The sequence below is a fragment of the Sciurus carolinensis genome, chromosome 1 (assembly GCF_902686445.1).
Source record: "Sciurus carolinensis chromosome 1, mSciCar1.2, whole genome shotgun sequence".
NCBI lineage: Eukaryota > Metazoa > Chordata > Mammalia > Rodentia > Sciuridae > Sciurus > Sciurus carolinensis.
Window position 1 is genome coordinate 122,830,936 of NC_062213.1, and position 15,145 is coordinate 122,846,080.

General features: G+C 41.3%; 1 pseudogene; it reads left to right on the forward strand.

Moving 5' to 3' along the window:
* Positions 1 to 1,041: 1,041 nt before the first annotated feature.
* The window catches only part of LOC124994998 (polyadenylate-binding protein 2-like), a 28,899-nt pseudogene continuing 14,795 nt past the window's right edge, over positions 1,042 to 15,145 (forward strand).

Here is a 15,145-nt window from a genome sequence, read left to right on the forward strand (position 1 = left end):
GCCTTCTATCCTACGTGGGGACATGTACTTCCCTGACAGATCATCAGTTCCACAATCCAGTCCATCCTAGAAGTTTGCTAATTAGCACTTGTTTATGGCACTTTAAGTGGCACTGTTTAATCACTGAAAACTTGAAATGTGTGCTTTATAGCCCACGTAGTATTGTTTTTAATGCTTATTAACTGGTGACAGTGAAGGATGAGGATAAAGACTTCTTAATTGCCACATATTATAGGTACACCTGTGATAGTACAATGAAGAGGAACAATTCTGAAACTAGGAGCCGGAATTTCTGAGAATGCCCTCAAGAAAACATGCTCTCTTTATGTAATGAGACAAGAAAATAATAGGAATTGCTATAGTTGTGTGTTATGCAGTAATAATAAGCTGTATTTGGTATTTGCCTGAACTTGTAAAACTAAAATAAAGGCGCCTGGTGACAAACTTGCTGTGAGGGAGGACGACACTCCTGAACAACGCTGATAGGAATCTTTACCTATGATTTGAGTGGGGGCTCCTAGTAGAGTAGTGAAGACCAGAGCATGATAGGGCTGAAAATCACTACTTAAACCCCTGGACATTTGGAGCAAACTGTCAGCAGCACCATGACCAGAGGAGTACGCGTAGCTCTTTCTCTTGACTGCCCCAGCTGCTGTCCACTCCATTGCTGATCGATCCTTGTCACGAGGCCAAACGACTGCCACCCAGTCTTTGGCTTATCGGACACCCAAGGGCAGCCCAAGACATCCGAGGAGCTGAGAGAGGCTACGGCTGAGAAGAATCCCCTCGGTCTTGCTGACGGACTTCTTGGCTAAGAGACGCTGGGGGATTGGACTCTAGGTGAACAACGGAGGGAATCTTCAACGTAGTTGTGACTTGCTATTATTAGGAATGTTAAGCTGAGAGTGCACTGCATGAATAAAATCCACTCGTTGGAACCAAACTTGATTCTTCTCTTACTGTTCGCAACACTTTAACACCCAGTATTTTAGATTTACTCATCTGTAAAATGAGATTAATTAAATAGACCATCTGGCTTCCATGGAGAACGCCGGGAGGACCGTTTATAAAAACGCAGTGAGACCTACCTTAACCTGGGTGGTGCGCCATTCTGGGCGAAGCAAGGTGGTCGCCAGGACCCGAGCGTCTTCCTCGCACCGGCCTCAACCGCCCCTGGACACGGACGCGGCTGGGGGTCGGTTCCGGAGCCGCAGCGGTGCGGTTTCCACTGGCGCTGAGGAGGCGGTGGCCGGGGCGGCCTCCACGCTTTCCGCTCTCCGCTGCCCGGTATGGGCCCGGGTGAGACGACCCTAAGCCGCCCATCTCGCCTGGGCAGAAGCAGCAGCAACCACCGCCCACGCACCGGCACCAGCCACCCCGGCATAGAAACTCGACCAAGCGCGAGGTTCCCCAGGAGCCTGCCAGACCCCGCCCTCTGACGTCACCTAGGCCCCGCCCAGGACGCCTCCGCCTGAGCCCCGGAGCAGTGGAGGCCGGACCACACCCACCAGGTGGGCGGCCCCAAAGGCGTCAAGCCGCTTGCCCGACCACCGCAAGCCAAGGCACCGATTTTAGATGTGCTATCTAGACTTTCATTCCAGTTTGGTTTTGCCTTTTCCTATTTGGATGCCAGTTTTGAAAATTCTTGCATTTTAGTAAGAAAGCTACCTTTTTATGAACGTTAGCAGTTTATTTGTAAATGGTCTGTTTGGGCAGGTAAAATTATGTAATGCAGTGTTTCAAAAGGAGAAAAAAAAGTTTTTCTTTTAACTTCGTCCTTTCCTCTGTCCTTTTTTTTTTTTCTCTACTGTATAATGTCCCTCAAGTTAATAGCAGTGTACCTTCTGCCACCGAATTTCCAAAGTGTACAGATATTTTTTACTGTGCTTCAGATAAATAAAAAATGGCTATAATACTTATCTTCAACTTCTCCATTCATGCTTCTATGCACATTAGGCTAGGTATTCCACTTTGAAAGCATGAGAGTGTTAAGGCCTTTGAATGGCAGGCATGTGCCATTGCTTTCTACCAGTAACTGCCCCCTTGTTTTAAAAAGAAAAATGCAGATTGAAGTAGTTGACGATTGTTTGGCATTATAGGAAGCCATCTAGTGCTAAGGAGTTTTAAATGATTTTGTAAGAAATTTTGAACAGTAGAACTTCATTCAGGAATATGTATTAAGACTATGGAATGGGTATTACGACTTGGTAGGCAGAGAAAATGGGTTTGGTTAGTGGATCTTCTATGGTCCTATGAGATAACCTTTCCTTGAAAGTTTTTGAAAAAAGTGGAAAGATCATTTTGTTGCATTTCTCCTATTCTTGTTTTTAAAAGACCCAACAAATCCCAAACCCTACATATGGTTTGTATTGTACTTTTACATTTGAATTTATGAATGTTAAACATGGGGGAAAAAAGGTACCTTAAATTTCTTTGAGACAGTTGCTGGGGGAAAATGACATATAAGTAAAAAAATGTTATTACTACAAACCACTGATTTTGTATGGTAAGATATTTATATTAATCACACAATAAAGGAAAAGAAGTAAATTGTACTTAATACCGTCTCGCTGCAAATTTGTGACACTTGTACCCATTTGTACACTATTCAAGGCCCTTCATAGCCTTATAAATAGGTTTTTAAAAATATATGTATGCATGCATACATAGCATACATATAGCATTTTGTACTAGTTAACTATTTTGAATGTCTGTTTAATATAAAATCTGTTGGAAGAGTGGATGTTTAAAGCATACAGTTAGAAATTAGACATTCCCTTAGTGGAGAGAGACAGTTAAAATGGTGAACAATTAAAAGGGTATTAAAAATCCAAAGATGTACTAATTAAAATCTTTTCTTATGCTTTTGTTGACAATGTTCAAATTAGCTGAAGGAGTAACTTTGATTTATATTCTAGCAAGTGGAAGCTTTGTTAAATTATCAAGTTAAGAAAATATGTTCCCTGAGTATAATTCAGATGTTTTCTACAAGATTTTCATGACTTAGAAATCCCTATTAGGTTTGTGCACTTCTTAAGGGGCTCTGCAATAGAATCCATTGTTGAAAATGATAATGTGTACTCCCACCGCACCCCAGGCCCTCTGTAAATCTGTCTTCACTGGATGTTCAGACTGCATCTAATTCATACCTGATTCATACCTGATGGCATATGCAGAAGAATAATAGAAACCCAAACCAAATGGGATAGATGGAGATGCACTTGTTAGGTCATCAGCCAGGGACATCACAACTCTTAATTACTTTGTTTTAATGAGCTTTCAATGCTTTGGTTGAACAGTGCAGATTCGAAAATCCACTGAGTGAGTCACCTCAAAACTCAGTGCTGCTGGGGACGTAGCTCAGTTGGTAGAGTGCTGGCCTCACATTCACAAGGCCCTGAGCTCAATCCCTGGCACCACAAAAAAAAAAAAAAAAAAACTCACTGCTTTTTACTTAATACTTTCAGAAGGCTTTCTTTTCCTTCATAATTTCTGGTGGTGTTTGGACATTTTTGAATGGAGGGAATTAATGGGAAAAAAATCATTAAAACAAACTGGTGATACAGTGGTAGGCGATGGTCACAAATACATTATATTTTCTGATTTGTTTTCACCGAATTCCTTTTTTTTTTTTTGACAACTGGAAAAGATCTATTCTCATAAATGGTAACTTCTTTTCAAAATAACTCAAATCATCATTTTCATATAGTTTATCTTGACTAAAACTACTGGAATATTTCTGAAAATACGTGGAGTATATTTTGTTATTTTATTAACCTAAAATAATGATTCTTCACTGAAGGTAATTCTGCTGCTTGGGTGTCATTTTGTAGATACAGTTCTGCTTGTCATACCTTGGAAAGACTAAATTTTACCACATGGCATGTACTATATGCAGGTAAGATTTTAATGCTTTTTGAGCATATCAGTCTGCATTATACTTCATAAACAAGAACAACTATTTAAAATTTTTAGGTTTAGAAAGTAATTCTCAGTGCATGACCTAAAGTTTACTTAATTACATGTAGTAGAGTATCTTTTTAACAAAGACCATACGCCTCCTGTTCACTCAGTTGCTAACAGGGCTGTCTAGCCCTGCTTGCTTCTAGGTGAGGTTCCTGGCATATGAGCAGATGGAATGGATATTACTTCCTAGTTTAACCTGCAAGAGTGCCAGAGCATTGTCTTTCCTTTACCTTAATCCATCTGCTGGTTGGATGTTTTTCTCAGGGAAACTATGGGAGCCACCCACTGAAAGATGTTGGAGCTCCTTTTGGCCTGGTCCCCGGAAGGACAAGAACTAAGTCTCCACCTCTACTCTGTCTACTCCACTGGGAACTGACTATATTTTATGTCAGGAAGAAATACATTTTTATTTTTTTAACTACTGAAATGTTAGGGTTTATCCACTAATGAAGTTGGCATATTTAATATATTGTACAATATTTATCTGTCCTATGAGAAACAAATAATATGACAACTCTTGTTTAAGTACAAGGGAATAGACAATAAAGGTGACCAGACCCTGCATGGTAATCATGATTTAAGCCTGTCTCCACATAATAGCAATCCTTTTCACTCTCAAAAGCATCACCATTTGGATGATAAAGTGTATGATATGGAATGAATTATTGCCAAGGAAAAACAGCAAAAAAAAATTAGGGCTAGCAAAGCTGAGTTTGAATTTTCACACACCATTTGTGTGATACAGGGCAAGTTCATTTAAGCTCCTGCCTTGAAGAATGGTTGTAAATATTCATATTAGTTACTTCTCAGTAATGGGAAAATCAAAGAAGATAACATGTGCATAAAAGAAATTTCATGAAACAGCTTTTACAACTATGAAATTCTGTGTAAATATCCAGTTAATATTAAAATTATTAAAGAACAACGTTTTAGGGAATGTGAAGGAAGTTGTGAATTAAAATCTTTCTTTAAACCAATATGAAATTCACTGTAGCCTTTGAATAAAATAAGTATGTGTTAATATTTGATGTACATTTAGGACTCAATTCTTAGAAAAAACAATTAAATGAGGCCTATTGAATATCTACCTCTGATTTCTGTCTTTGGAGGTTCTGAATAACTAGTCACTACATCAAGATCACAGCCATGTGCCTTTTTGTAGCAACAACCCCAAACGATAGACTTCCAGGGAGCTTGCAATTGTCCCTTCTTGTGGGAAACCATCCATATTTAACAGAATCAGACTAGGTTGAACCATGGGACACAGATGCCTGGTCTCTAGGAATTGCCAAGGAGCATGTGGTGCTGCGTGGGAATGGTTCTCTGTCTCTTCTGGAAGATTTCCCCTTAAGAGAATGGTTCTGATAAAGGTTACTTGGGGTCCAGCTATAAGGGTTAAGGAGCGAGCAATAAAGAGGCAAGTACATAGGATGGTGAAGAGCAAGAAGTGACTTCCTTGGGAAAGTCAGTCCTGTTTATTATCTACTCCACAGTTATACCAAGTTACCTAGGTTACATAGTACAGTTAGTTTTGCACATGTGCAGATCACATAACTTGCTTGCTTCTCAGGGTCTACTTCTACCAAAGGTTATTATAATAACACAATGTCTCCAGACCTCAAGGACAGAGGAGTTACAGAGCATCTCTAACCCATTCAAACTGAGTCCCTTTTATCCTGAGGAGTTTGCTTGACAGCGCTGATAGGATTCCTGCACAAAGCCTCTCCAGCGAGGGTACTACCACAGCAGCCAGGCATCTTGTGCCCCTGCACAGGAACCTTCCCAGGTACCAGGCCACAGCCTGTCTCACGTACATATAACCAACTTAGTTATATGCAAACTTGTTGAAATTTGCCCTTTACTTACACAGACTTTCTTAGCACTTACTTTGACCCTCATATATTCCATCACACAAGAACTTTCTTACCCAGAAACATTCTTCTCCTTTCTACTGAATATATTCCCATACTTAGAACATTCTGTTTTTCTTTCCTATCTGGTGAGCACTTTGTGGTGAAAAATTTACATTCCTTCCATATAGCCTAATGTTAGTGAGCAATCAAGAAGGTATATTTGGAATCTGTACAGATGTTGACCTGTTAACCTTTTATGGATAAAATTAAAGCCCTGATCAAAGCAAAGATTTCTGCCTTTTGGGAAGTGGTCCCTTCTGGAAGGCAATTGGCTTCCAGAACTGAGGCGGTGGTGACAACTGCGTAAAGAGGCTCTACAGCATCCACCAGGACCCAGCACAGAACTACCATCTACAAAAATGGTTAGGTTAGGTGAGGGAAGTGGGTAATTGAAGAGGGCTTCATGAGGTGAATGTAACATCTTTAGCACCTGTGGGAGTGGAAGGGATTTATGGTTTAAGAGGTCCTGCAGTTGATGGGTGGAAAACACAGTTATGGGTTGAAGTAGGGTGGGTTTTAGAGCTTCCTTAGTTAATTCAGCTGCTGTCGCCAGTGCTTGGAGACATGGTAGCCACCCACAAACTGTGGAATCAAGCTACTTGGAGAGATATACCACCGGTCTGTAAGAAGGTCCAGTTGGTTGCACTAGGAGGCCAGGGGCAACACCCTGTTTTTCATCCGTGAAGAGTGGAAAGGACAGTTAGGGTTGGGGAGAGAGAGCAGGGGAGGACGTAAGAGCATCCTTGAGCTTGTAAAAAAAGTTAGCTATCATCTTGGGGGAGGAGAGGGGCCTATGTGGGGTCTCCTTTGCTGCCTGATATAGGGGTTTGGCAAGGAGTGCAAAATTAGGGACCCAGTATCTGGAAAAACCAGTCAAACCCAGGAAGGAGAGAATGTAATCTGCATTTCTGGCGGTTTACGTACTGGTAGTATGGGGTGTTACAAGGGGAGTCAGTGGGGGTAAGGAGTTCCTGAGTAAGCAACTGGTCTATAATGGGTTTAAGTCCTTCCCTGGTGAGTACGGGAAATTAGAAACTGGGGACATGAAGGAAACTTAGCTTGAGGTTTCAGTTGGATGAGGACTGGCTTGGAAGTGTCCCAGACTTGGTGGTTGACCAGGTCTGGGGGCAATGGTAGGGTAAGTAGTGTGGGGGCATTAAAGAATGTACAAAACAGAGGTAGAAGAAGGTGAGCACTAGCACTGTGCCTGGAAAGAAGCTGTAGAGTGTATCCTAGGGGTTGGAGAACATCTTTTCCTAGGAGGGGGATTGGACAGGAGGGAATAACTAGGAACTAGTGTGTACAAGTTTGTCCCTCCAGGGCACAGGTTAATCTAGCTATTCTGCTTGGGAAGGAGTCAATTCCCATAACGGAAGCCTGCGAAGGAAATAAAGGCCCAGAGTGGGCAGGCAAGACAGAATAGGTAGGCCCCATGTCCACAAGGAAAGTTATGGACTTACCTGCTACCTGGAGCTTTTATCCTGGGCCCAGTTAGGATTATGGGGGTCCTCGAGGGAAGGGATTGCCTGGCTGGCCACATCTCTGCGTAGAGATGCTGGTGAGGGACCGACCATAGGGCAGTCACTCTTCCAGTGTCCTATTTGTTTGCAGGTGGGACACGGCCTGGTGGGGGGCCATGGGTTTGGATATTGACCAGCCCAGTGACCTTCACGTCCACACTTGAAGCAAGCTCCTGGTGGAGAAGATTGCTGGTCCGCCTTTGAAGCTCTCACTGGAGTCGCAGGCTGCAGGGCAGCTACCAAGACTTGGGATTGGAGTGTCACCTTCTTCTGTAAATGAACTTGCCTGGTCAATTTGTCTGATCCCTCTTGGACATTATAGACTTTAAAGGCCATTTTTACCAGATCTCGGATAGGGGTTTGAGGGTCCTCCTCAGCTTGTTTGAGCTTTTTTCTTACATCAGGGGCTGATTGAAAAATGAAGTAGGTTGCTAGCACTGTAGCCCCAGAAAGAGATTCAGGGTCCAGTTTAGTATATCTAGTAAGGGCCTCTGTAAGGCAGTTAAGAAACAGAGCTAGATTCCCAACTGGATTCTGGGTAATTTCCCTCAGTTTATCAAAATTTACTACCTTATTGGAGACTGCTTGCATGCCTGCTACGAGATATTGGACCATTTGAGCACAGTAACAGTGACCTTGCTGGCCTTTCTGATAGTTCCAGTTTGGTCGGTTATTGGAATGGCTGCTGCCTCTCTGGGTGAAGTTATGTCCATTAAATGGACTTGGTCAGTGTGGTACTGTGCTGCCTGTTGGATACAGGGAGTGGAAGAAAGAATAACATGAACATTATGCCAGATGAGACTATAAGTTTGGGTAAGATATTTAAATTCCTTAATATAAGAAGAGGAATTAGCAGAGAAAGACCCTAAATGAGAATGGAACTTGGATTTGCACAATGCCCTCTGCACCAACTACCTCTGGAAGAGAAAGAAGCTTTGGGTTAGGCAGTGGGACAGTCTGATGAAATCACATGTTAGCGCTAACAAGGGAGGAGAAAACAGACTGGGTGAAGGGGTGTTCTGAAGAAGGAGGTGGGAGAGGAAGTGGGAGGGCTCTGAGAAGGAAGTGGAGGGGAGGAGGAGCTGCATCTGCGGGAGGAAGGGGTGGGTTTTCCACCAGAGGAGGACAGGAAGAGGAGGTGGAATTCTGGCCAGGGCATTGAGGGGGGCAGAGCTTGGGACCTCCCTGGGGAGGAGAACTTGGGAGGTGGAACAGGTAGAAGAAGGAGCAGGGCGCGTGCCAAATTCCAAAAAGAAAGCTTGCGAATGGTTGTTGAGTACCCTTTGGTGGCCATCTTGAGATCTAAAACATACTGAGGCTTGGCCACAGTCGAATAAAAAACTTCCTGCTTACGGCTTAAGTTTTAGGGAAGTCCTGTTTAGTTAAAATTATGGCAGAGACAGTCCAAAGGAGTTTGGGGGTCCAATGAGCTCCCGGTATTTCCCATTAGCCATCCAATTTTACCCAGATAGATGTACAGAAGCAGAAAAGGCATCCCAGTTCTGGCTTGTGTACACCGGGAAAACGGTGGATGGGCAAAAAGCCAGGACATCTCTCAATTTTTGGGGGTCTGAAATGGAATAAGTGGGGGGGTTGGCTAACTGGAGGCCTGGTGGTCTCCATGGTGACCAGGGATGGAACAGGAGGGGGGAGTCTGTGGCGCGGGCAATGGACAGACCCCCTGCAGAACGGAGGGAAATTGGAAGGGCAAATGGGAAAAAAAAAAAAAAAACCTAGGGACCTAGGGAACTTACACTGATGCCCGATAAAGAGAATGGATGGAGCAGAGCTGAGTGAAATGGAATGGAATCTCCTGGTTCTTCTGAAGAGGGGGTGGGTCTCAACCCAATGGGGGGAGCCCGAAGAACACCTCCTGGTTTTCAGTACCAAATGTAAGTTCGGGGGCATGGTTAGCGGCCAAATAAAATGGAACAGAAAGTGACGGAAGCAAACTTTATTGGAACTTGGCTCTCGGGCGAAATTCCCAGACCCCCGGGGTACAGCTTAAGTAGGGACCCAGAGAAAATTGCCCATGGCCCTGGCTGCCCAGGGTCTTTTTAGGCTAGAATGGGAGGGGGTCCTGCTGAGTGACAGGTAGATGTTAAGGATCAGTGGAATTTTCTAGCCCACTTGATCAGTCACCATTTGGTGGGCTGGCCTTTGTTTCAGCTGCTCTGCTCTGCCCCCTATAGTCACCTAGATTCCAACCTAACAGTTAGTAAGAAAGGAAGGGGAATTTAATTGTGTGATGTTAAGCCTGGGGAATTTACTCTCTTCAGAGAGAGAAATAAAAATAAATCTATTCATCTATATTCAATACATAGCCAGAGTGAAAATTCAGTGTAAAGAAAACAACTCCTACAGTCCTTGAAATGTAAATGGAGACCTGGTCACTCTATATACTACAGACTCAGTCATGCAGGTTGGTGTGCATCTCTGTGACTGTATGAGACTGAGAACTAACTTGGTTTAGATAGGTACAAAAGTTTAGAATCCTGAGACGAAAACATCCTAATCAGGTGTAAGGAATCCCACAAAAACCACACCAGACACGCGAAATCACATAAGGGAGTTTATTAAGCAAACAGAGTGTCTCCCTGCAGGGTTAGAGAGAAAATGAGAGGAAAAGAGAAAGAAAAGAGAAAGGAAAGAGAAAGGGCGTGCGCTAGAGAGAGTGGAAAAGCGAGGAGGAAAAAGAAAGTGAGTCAGGGGGAGAGAAAAAGCAAGAGAGAAAAGGTGGAAGAGTAGCTACCCTAAAGCAGTTGAATTCCGCCGGGCTAACAGGGGACCAATAACGGAGGATACTTGCAAGCTGACCGATGAACCAATAGCTAGCTAGGGTGTTCACAGATTGACAGTAGTTGGGAAGCGGGAAAATGGCTGCAACGGAAAGAGTGGGGAGAGCAACTTTGTACATTACATCAGGAATTCAGGGAAAATCTCTATTTAAGGGGGAAATTACTTGTCAATTTTCTTAGTTTAAATATATGTGTTCCCACCAAGGCTTCCAGTCCTTCAGAAACAGCATGGTTTCTGCTCCCTGGGAAGAATGGAAGCCTACAGAACATGGCTGCTCCCTGCTCAGGAAGAGCCCCTCAGAGCCAAACTTCTTGATGAGAGGAGAAATAGAATGAAAATTGAAAGCACGAGTGCAGGTTATGGGAATTTAGTTTGGACTGTAATAGAAACTTACTTTTATTTGGACCAAATTGTTGACTGTGGTTTTTGGAAGATTTGGGCATGAATCTTAGGAAGGCTGTTAAGAGCTTCAGATCTTAGAGTCAGAAATGCTCTCATCCTCCAGAACCTCTTTGTCTTCTGGGGAATTGTGGGTTGATAAAAAAGAAAAGGATTCACAAACTAGCCCTAAGCATGTTTCTGTGGACATAGGGTCACCTGATAGTGTGCACAAAGTTTCTATTCAGAGGACTGGAAGGAATTCAGATGTAGAGGAAGATGACCTAGCATGGGACTTCTGTAATTTACATTTGAAAGGCCCTGCTTCAGGGCTTCATCTTGCCCCTGGAAAAGTCAGGAGATCAAGGATTCTGACCACTGTTAATAAGGCAGAGAAGGAATTAACAAAATTTGGGTTAAACCCTATTTTTGAGCAAAATGATTCTCAAAGTTCTGAGGGACCAAAAAGAACTCATGTGTCTATTTCTACTACAACATTAAGGAAGTTAAAATCTGCATGCTCTATATATGGAGCCTGTAAGCTCAGGCGGGTCTCTGTGGGCTGGGGTGGGGGGGCACAGTTAGCAGCCTAATAAAATGGGACAGAAAGTGGCCAGAACAAGCTTTATTGGAATTTGGCTCTGGGGCAAAATTCCCAGACCCCCGGGGTATAGGGACCCGGAGAAAATCGCAAGTGGCCCTGGTTGCCCAGGGTTTTTATAGACTGGGATGGGAGGGGGTCCTGTTGAGTGACAGGTGGGTGTGAAGGGTGAGTGAAACTTTCCATCCACCTTGCTGTGAACTTTCTGGTCACCTTTGGTGGGCTGGTCTTTGTTCCAGGTGCTCAGCTCCTTTGTTCCAGCTGCTCAACTTTGGCCCCTACAGTCGGCTAATTTCCGACCTAACAGAGCGAACATGCCATTTATATTAAGTCTGTTACAATCCACATCTAATGAGGCTTTGCCACCTAAGGATTGACTCCGTCTAGGTAACTCCTGCCTTTCTGAAGTTGAGTATTTAATGTGGTAATCCAATTAGATAGAGAATTGTTCAGGTGAGGCAGAACTTAATAAATTGAATGGAGTTCAAATTACCTTGGATATGCTTTCTGGCTCAGGACAATTTACTGATTTGGAACAAGTGATTTATGACTTAAAAACTTATGCTCAAATAAGTGCATATGCACAAAGAGCATGGAAAGAGTTACCTGCCCAGGGAGAAAAAACTAAACTCTAGCCAAATTTGGCAGGAGCAAGAGGAAAATCTTTAGACATCGGAACAACTAACCTGGACAGTGTTGCCTCAAGGATTTGGAGATAACCTTCACCTGTTCAGACACACCCTAGCTATGGACTTAACAAATTCAGAGATAAAATATTTGTTATTGTTTTCCAATATGTAGAGGACATCCTTTATGTGCCTCCACCCAGGAGGAATATCCAAAGGCCATTTACAGAGGCTTCCTAGGGATAACTGGGTACTACAGGCCTTGGATTCCTGGGTATAGGGAATTAACTAAGCCTCTTTATAGCCTTGTTAAAAAACTCTACAACAAGGAACAACTGCCCTGATATGAAAACCAAAACATACTAAAGGTTTTTAAATTATCAAAAAGGGGCCTTACTTCAAGGCCCTGTTCTCAGCTTACCTAAGGAACAAGATTTAACCTGTTTGTCACTGAGAGAAAAGTACCCTAAAAATATTCACCCAGAACTGCTGAACAGACAGTCATGGACAAATCAGGTCAATAACAATGGCATATCTCAGTAAGCAGCATAGTATAATAGCTTTATTCTCAAAAGTAATGGACAATAAGGTTCATAATTTTCTTTGACATCCAAACCTGTCCTAAAAATAAGAAATGGTTAAAATGCCCTTGTCATCATGTTTTTACTGGGACAACTAATTTCTCTCTTAGCTCCTTACAGGTCTCAGTGAAGGTTTACATTGAAATGTAAATGGGGAAGCCTGCAGGCTCACTAGGAAACCACTCAGACCCAAGAAAAAAAGGGGAAAAATGTTTTTTTTCCTGAAGTTGATAAGAGATGTTCTAGTTGTGCTTTTTGGTGGATTAATTTTTTGCCTTGGAGGTAAATAACAATCATCAGGACAAAAGCTAGCAACCTGAATTATTTTGAAGTTTTTCTTTTTATATCTTAAATTTTTAGACAAATTAAATCAATGTTTAATGCATGTTTGTTCATTGCTATGTAACTTTGAAGCCAGAACTGGGGACAGGCAGTTAGTGTAGAAATAGGGGATATGGTCAGATGGAGGAAATGGGGGCCATGAAAGCTATCTGTCTCTGGAAATTGGAGTCTTCCCTGGGAGAATGGAATGTCAAGGACCTGCAGACCCCATTGATAGTCAAATTCACCTGCCCTTGTTAGAGACTACATACAAGGAGATGCTAATTGATGCCCCCTGGGCCCTTCTGGTGCCCATCACTTCTCACTTTATGCAAAACCAGGCCTAATCATGTAGGCAGGGATGAAAGAGATAAGGGGGAAAGAAAGGGAGAATAAAACCTATAAAAAGGACAAGATTTGCTCAATCCGATGCCATCTTTGGTTCCCTTCTTCCACCTGGGAGAAGTCTGTTTTCACTTTTCTTTAATAACGTTTCTTACTTTCTACTCTACACTTGCCTTGGTGTGCTTCTCTGGGTGTTATACTTCAACACCTGAGGAAATAGGACTCGTCACTGGTAAACGGCGGTATCAACTTCACTTACAATAAATTATAAAAATTTCCTTTTTTTGACTGATTTATAAATTTGAGCACACAATGACTATATTTACATTTCAAATTTTACTTACAGTTCAAAGAGTATGCTCACATTTTAAAATTTAAAACAAAATTGATCCATATAACTAATTCACATGAATTAATGAGATTTAACTTATGTTGGATAAGCAACTAAAAATAAAAAAAGACTTATTTATACTTATTAACTTACATTTTTCAAGGTAAAAATCTTAATTCATATTTTTTGACATGGTCAAATAAATAATAAAATTGCTAAATTGCTTAATACTTAAGTTCTATAGCCCTTGTTTCTAACATTTTTTAAACTGTAAATAAATTATTAATCAGATAAGTATATTAAAAGTTTTGTTCTTTAAATTCTACTAAGTTTCTATCATAAAGGGTAGTTACAAATATTGATAAGACCTTTTCACAAACCTCTATTAATTGAACCTTCTAACTAAAGGACAGAAGAAAAAAAAAAACACTTAAAACATTAATTTCTCATTCTACTAAAATAATATCTTATTCCTGTTGAATTTCTAATATTTCAAGAAATGATTTTCAAAGACTTTATGGTTTATACAATTTGGTTTAACAATAATTTATTTTAAAATACTACCTTCCATTACAAATTTTAAATTTCTCTTTAAAAGTCAAATTTGATTAATATGAAAACATCAAAGATTGTATTTTAACTAATCATGGTAACTAGTGCTTGCAAAAAAAAAAAAAAAAAAAAAAAGGCAGCTCACTTCGGGTCCCAAGGCAGCTCAGATCCTTGAATCCAGGGGAGCAAGCACTCTAGGGTTCCCGGTCTGAGTCTTGGTCCAGCGATAGCAGCCAGAAACCACTCCAGACACGGGAACTCACACCAGAAATTTTATTAGGCAGAGGACCAGAGCGTCCGCTCGGGGCTGGGAAAGAAAGAAAAAGAGAGAGAGAATGGCCTAGGAGCTTCTTCTAAGTAATGGAATTTCACAGGCTAACAGCAATCAGGCCAATTGCTGAGAAGGGGGTTTGCAGCTGACTAATGAACCAATAACTAGCTAGGATGTTCACAGACTGACAATCTAGGTTGTAAGATGGGAGGGGGAGAAATGGCTGCAGCGTAAAGGGTGGGGGAGCAGCTTTATATTATAGTACTTAGTATGTTAAGTAGCTCCTTGTTTTCCAAATAAAGAAGTCTTTAAATATAATATTTAAAGAAATATTTTACTAAGTTGATGCTCCCCAAATTAAAGCTTTTTCAAAGGTGGTCTCTTGCAAACTTATGCAATGATAGCAGATTGGTTAGAAAATTGATTATGTCATTTAATATTTTAAAATTAAATAAATATGAGTTGTACACTTTTTATATTACACCCTACAGTAAGAAGTAAACAACTATATTTTTAAAGGACATTCAGGAGATACTGGCTTATTTAAAGACTAACAATATGGGATATATAGAAGTATTCTGACACCTTCCCCACAAGGGGGGGTGGAAACTCTTGGCTTGTCTTTTTCATGTTTCAGATGCGATGTTATATTATGCTACTTAATTTATATTAATCCAAAGAGTTATATATGGAGGTTTTATAAAATAATATTCAGATAAAGAGGTTAAGTTGGTTTCAAGATCAAGGTAACTTCCCTGGATTTCATCAAGAGACTCACAAAAAATTAAGTATACATAAAATTTTTTTGAGGTTCTAACAACTATTATTAATGTTTCCTAAATTTTCTAAACTGCTTTCCAAACATAAGCCCAGAGATATACATATTTTGTACATACAAAATTATATTCTTAATTTTAAAGCTTATAACATTGTTTTAGATT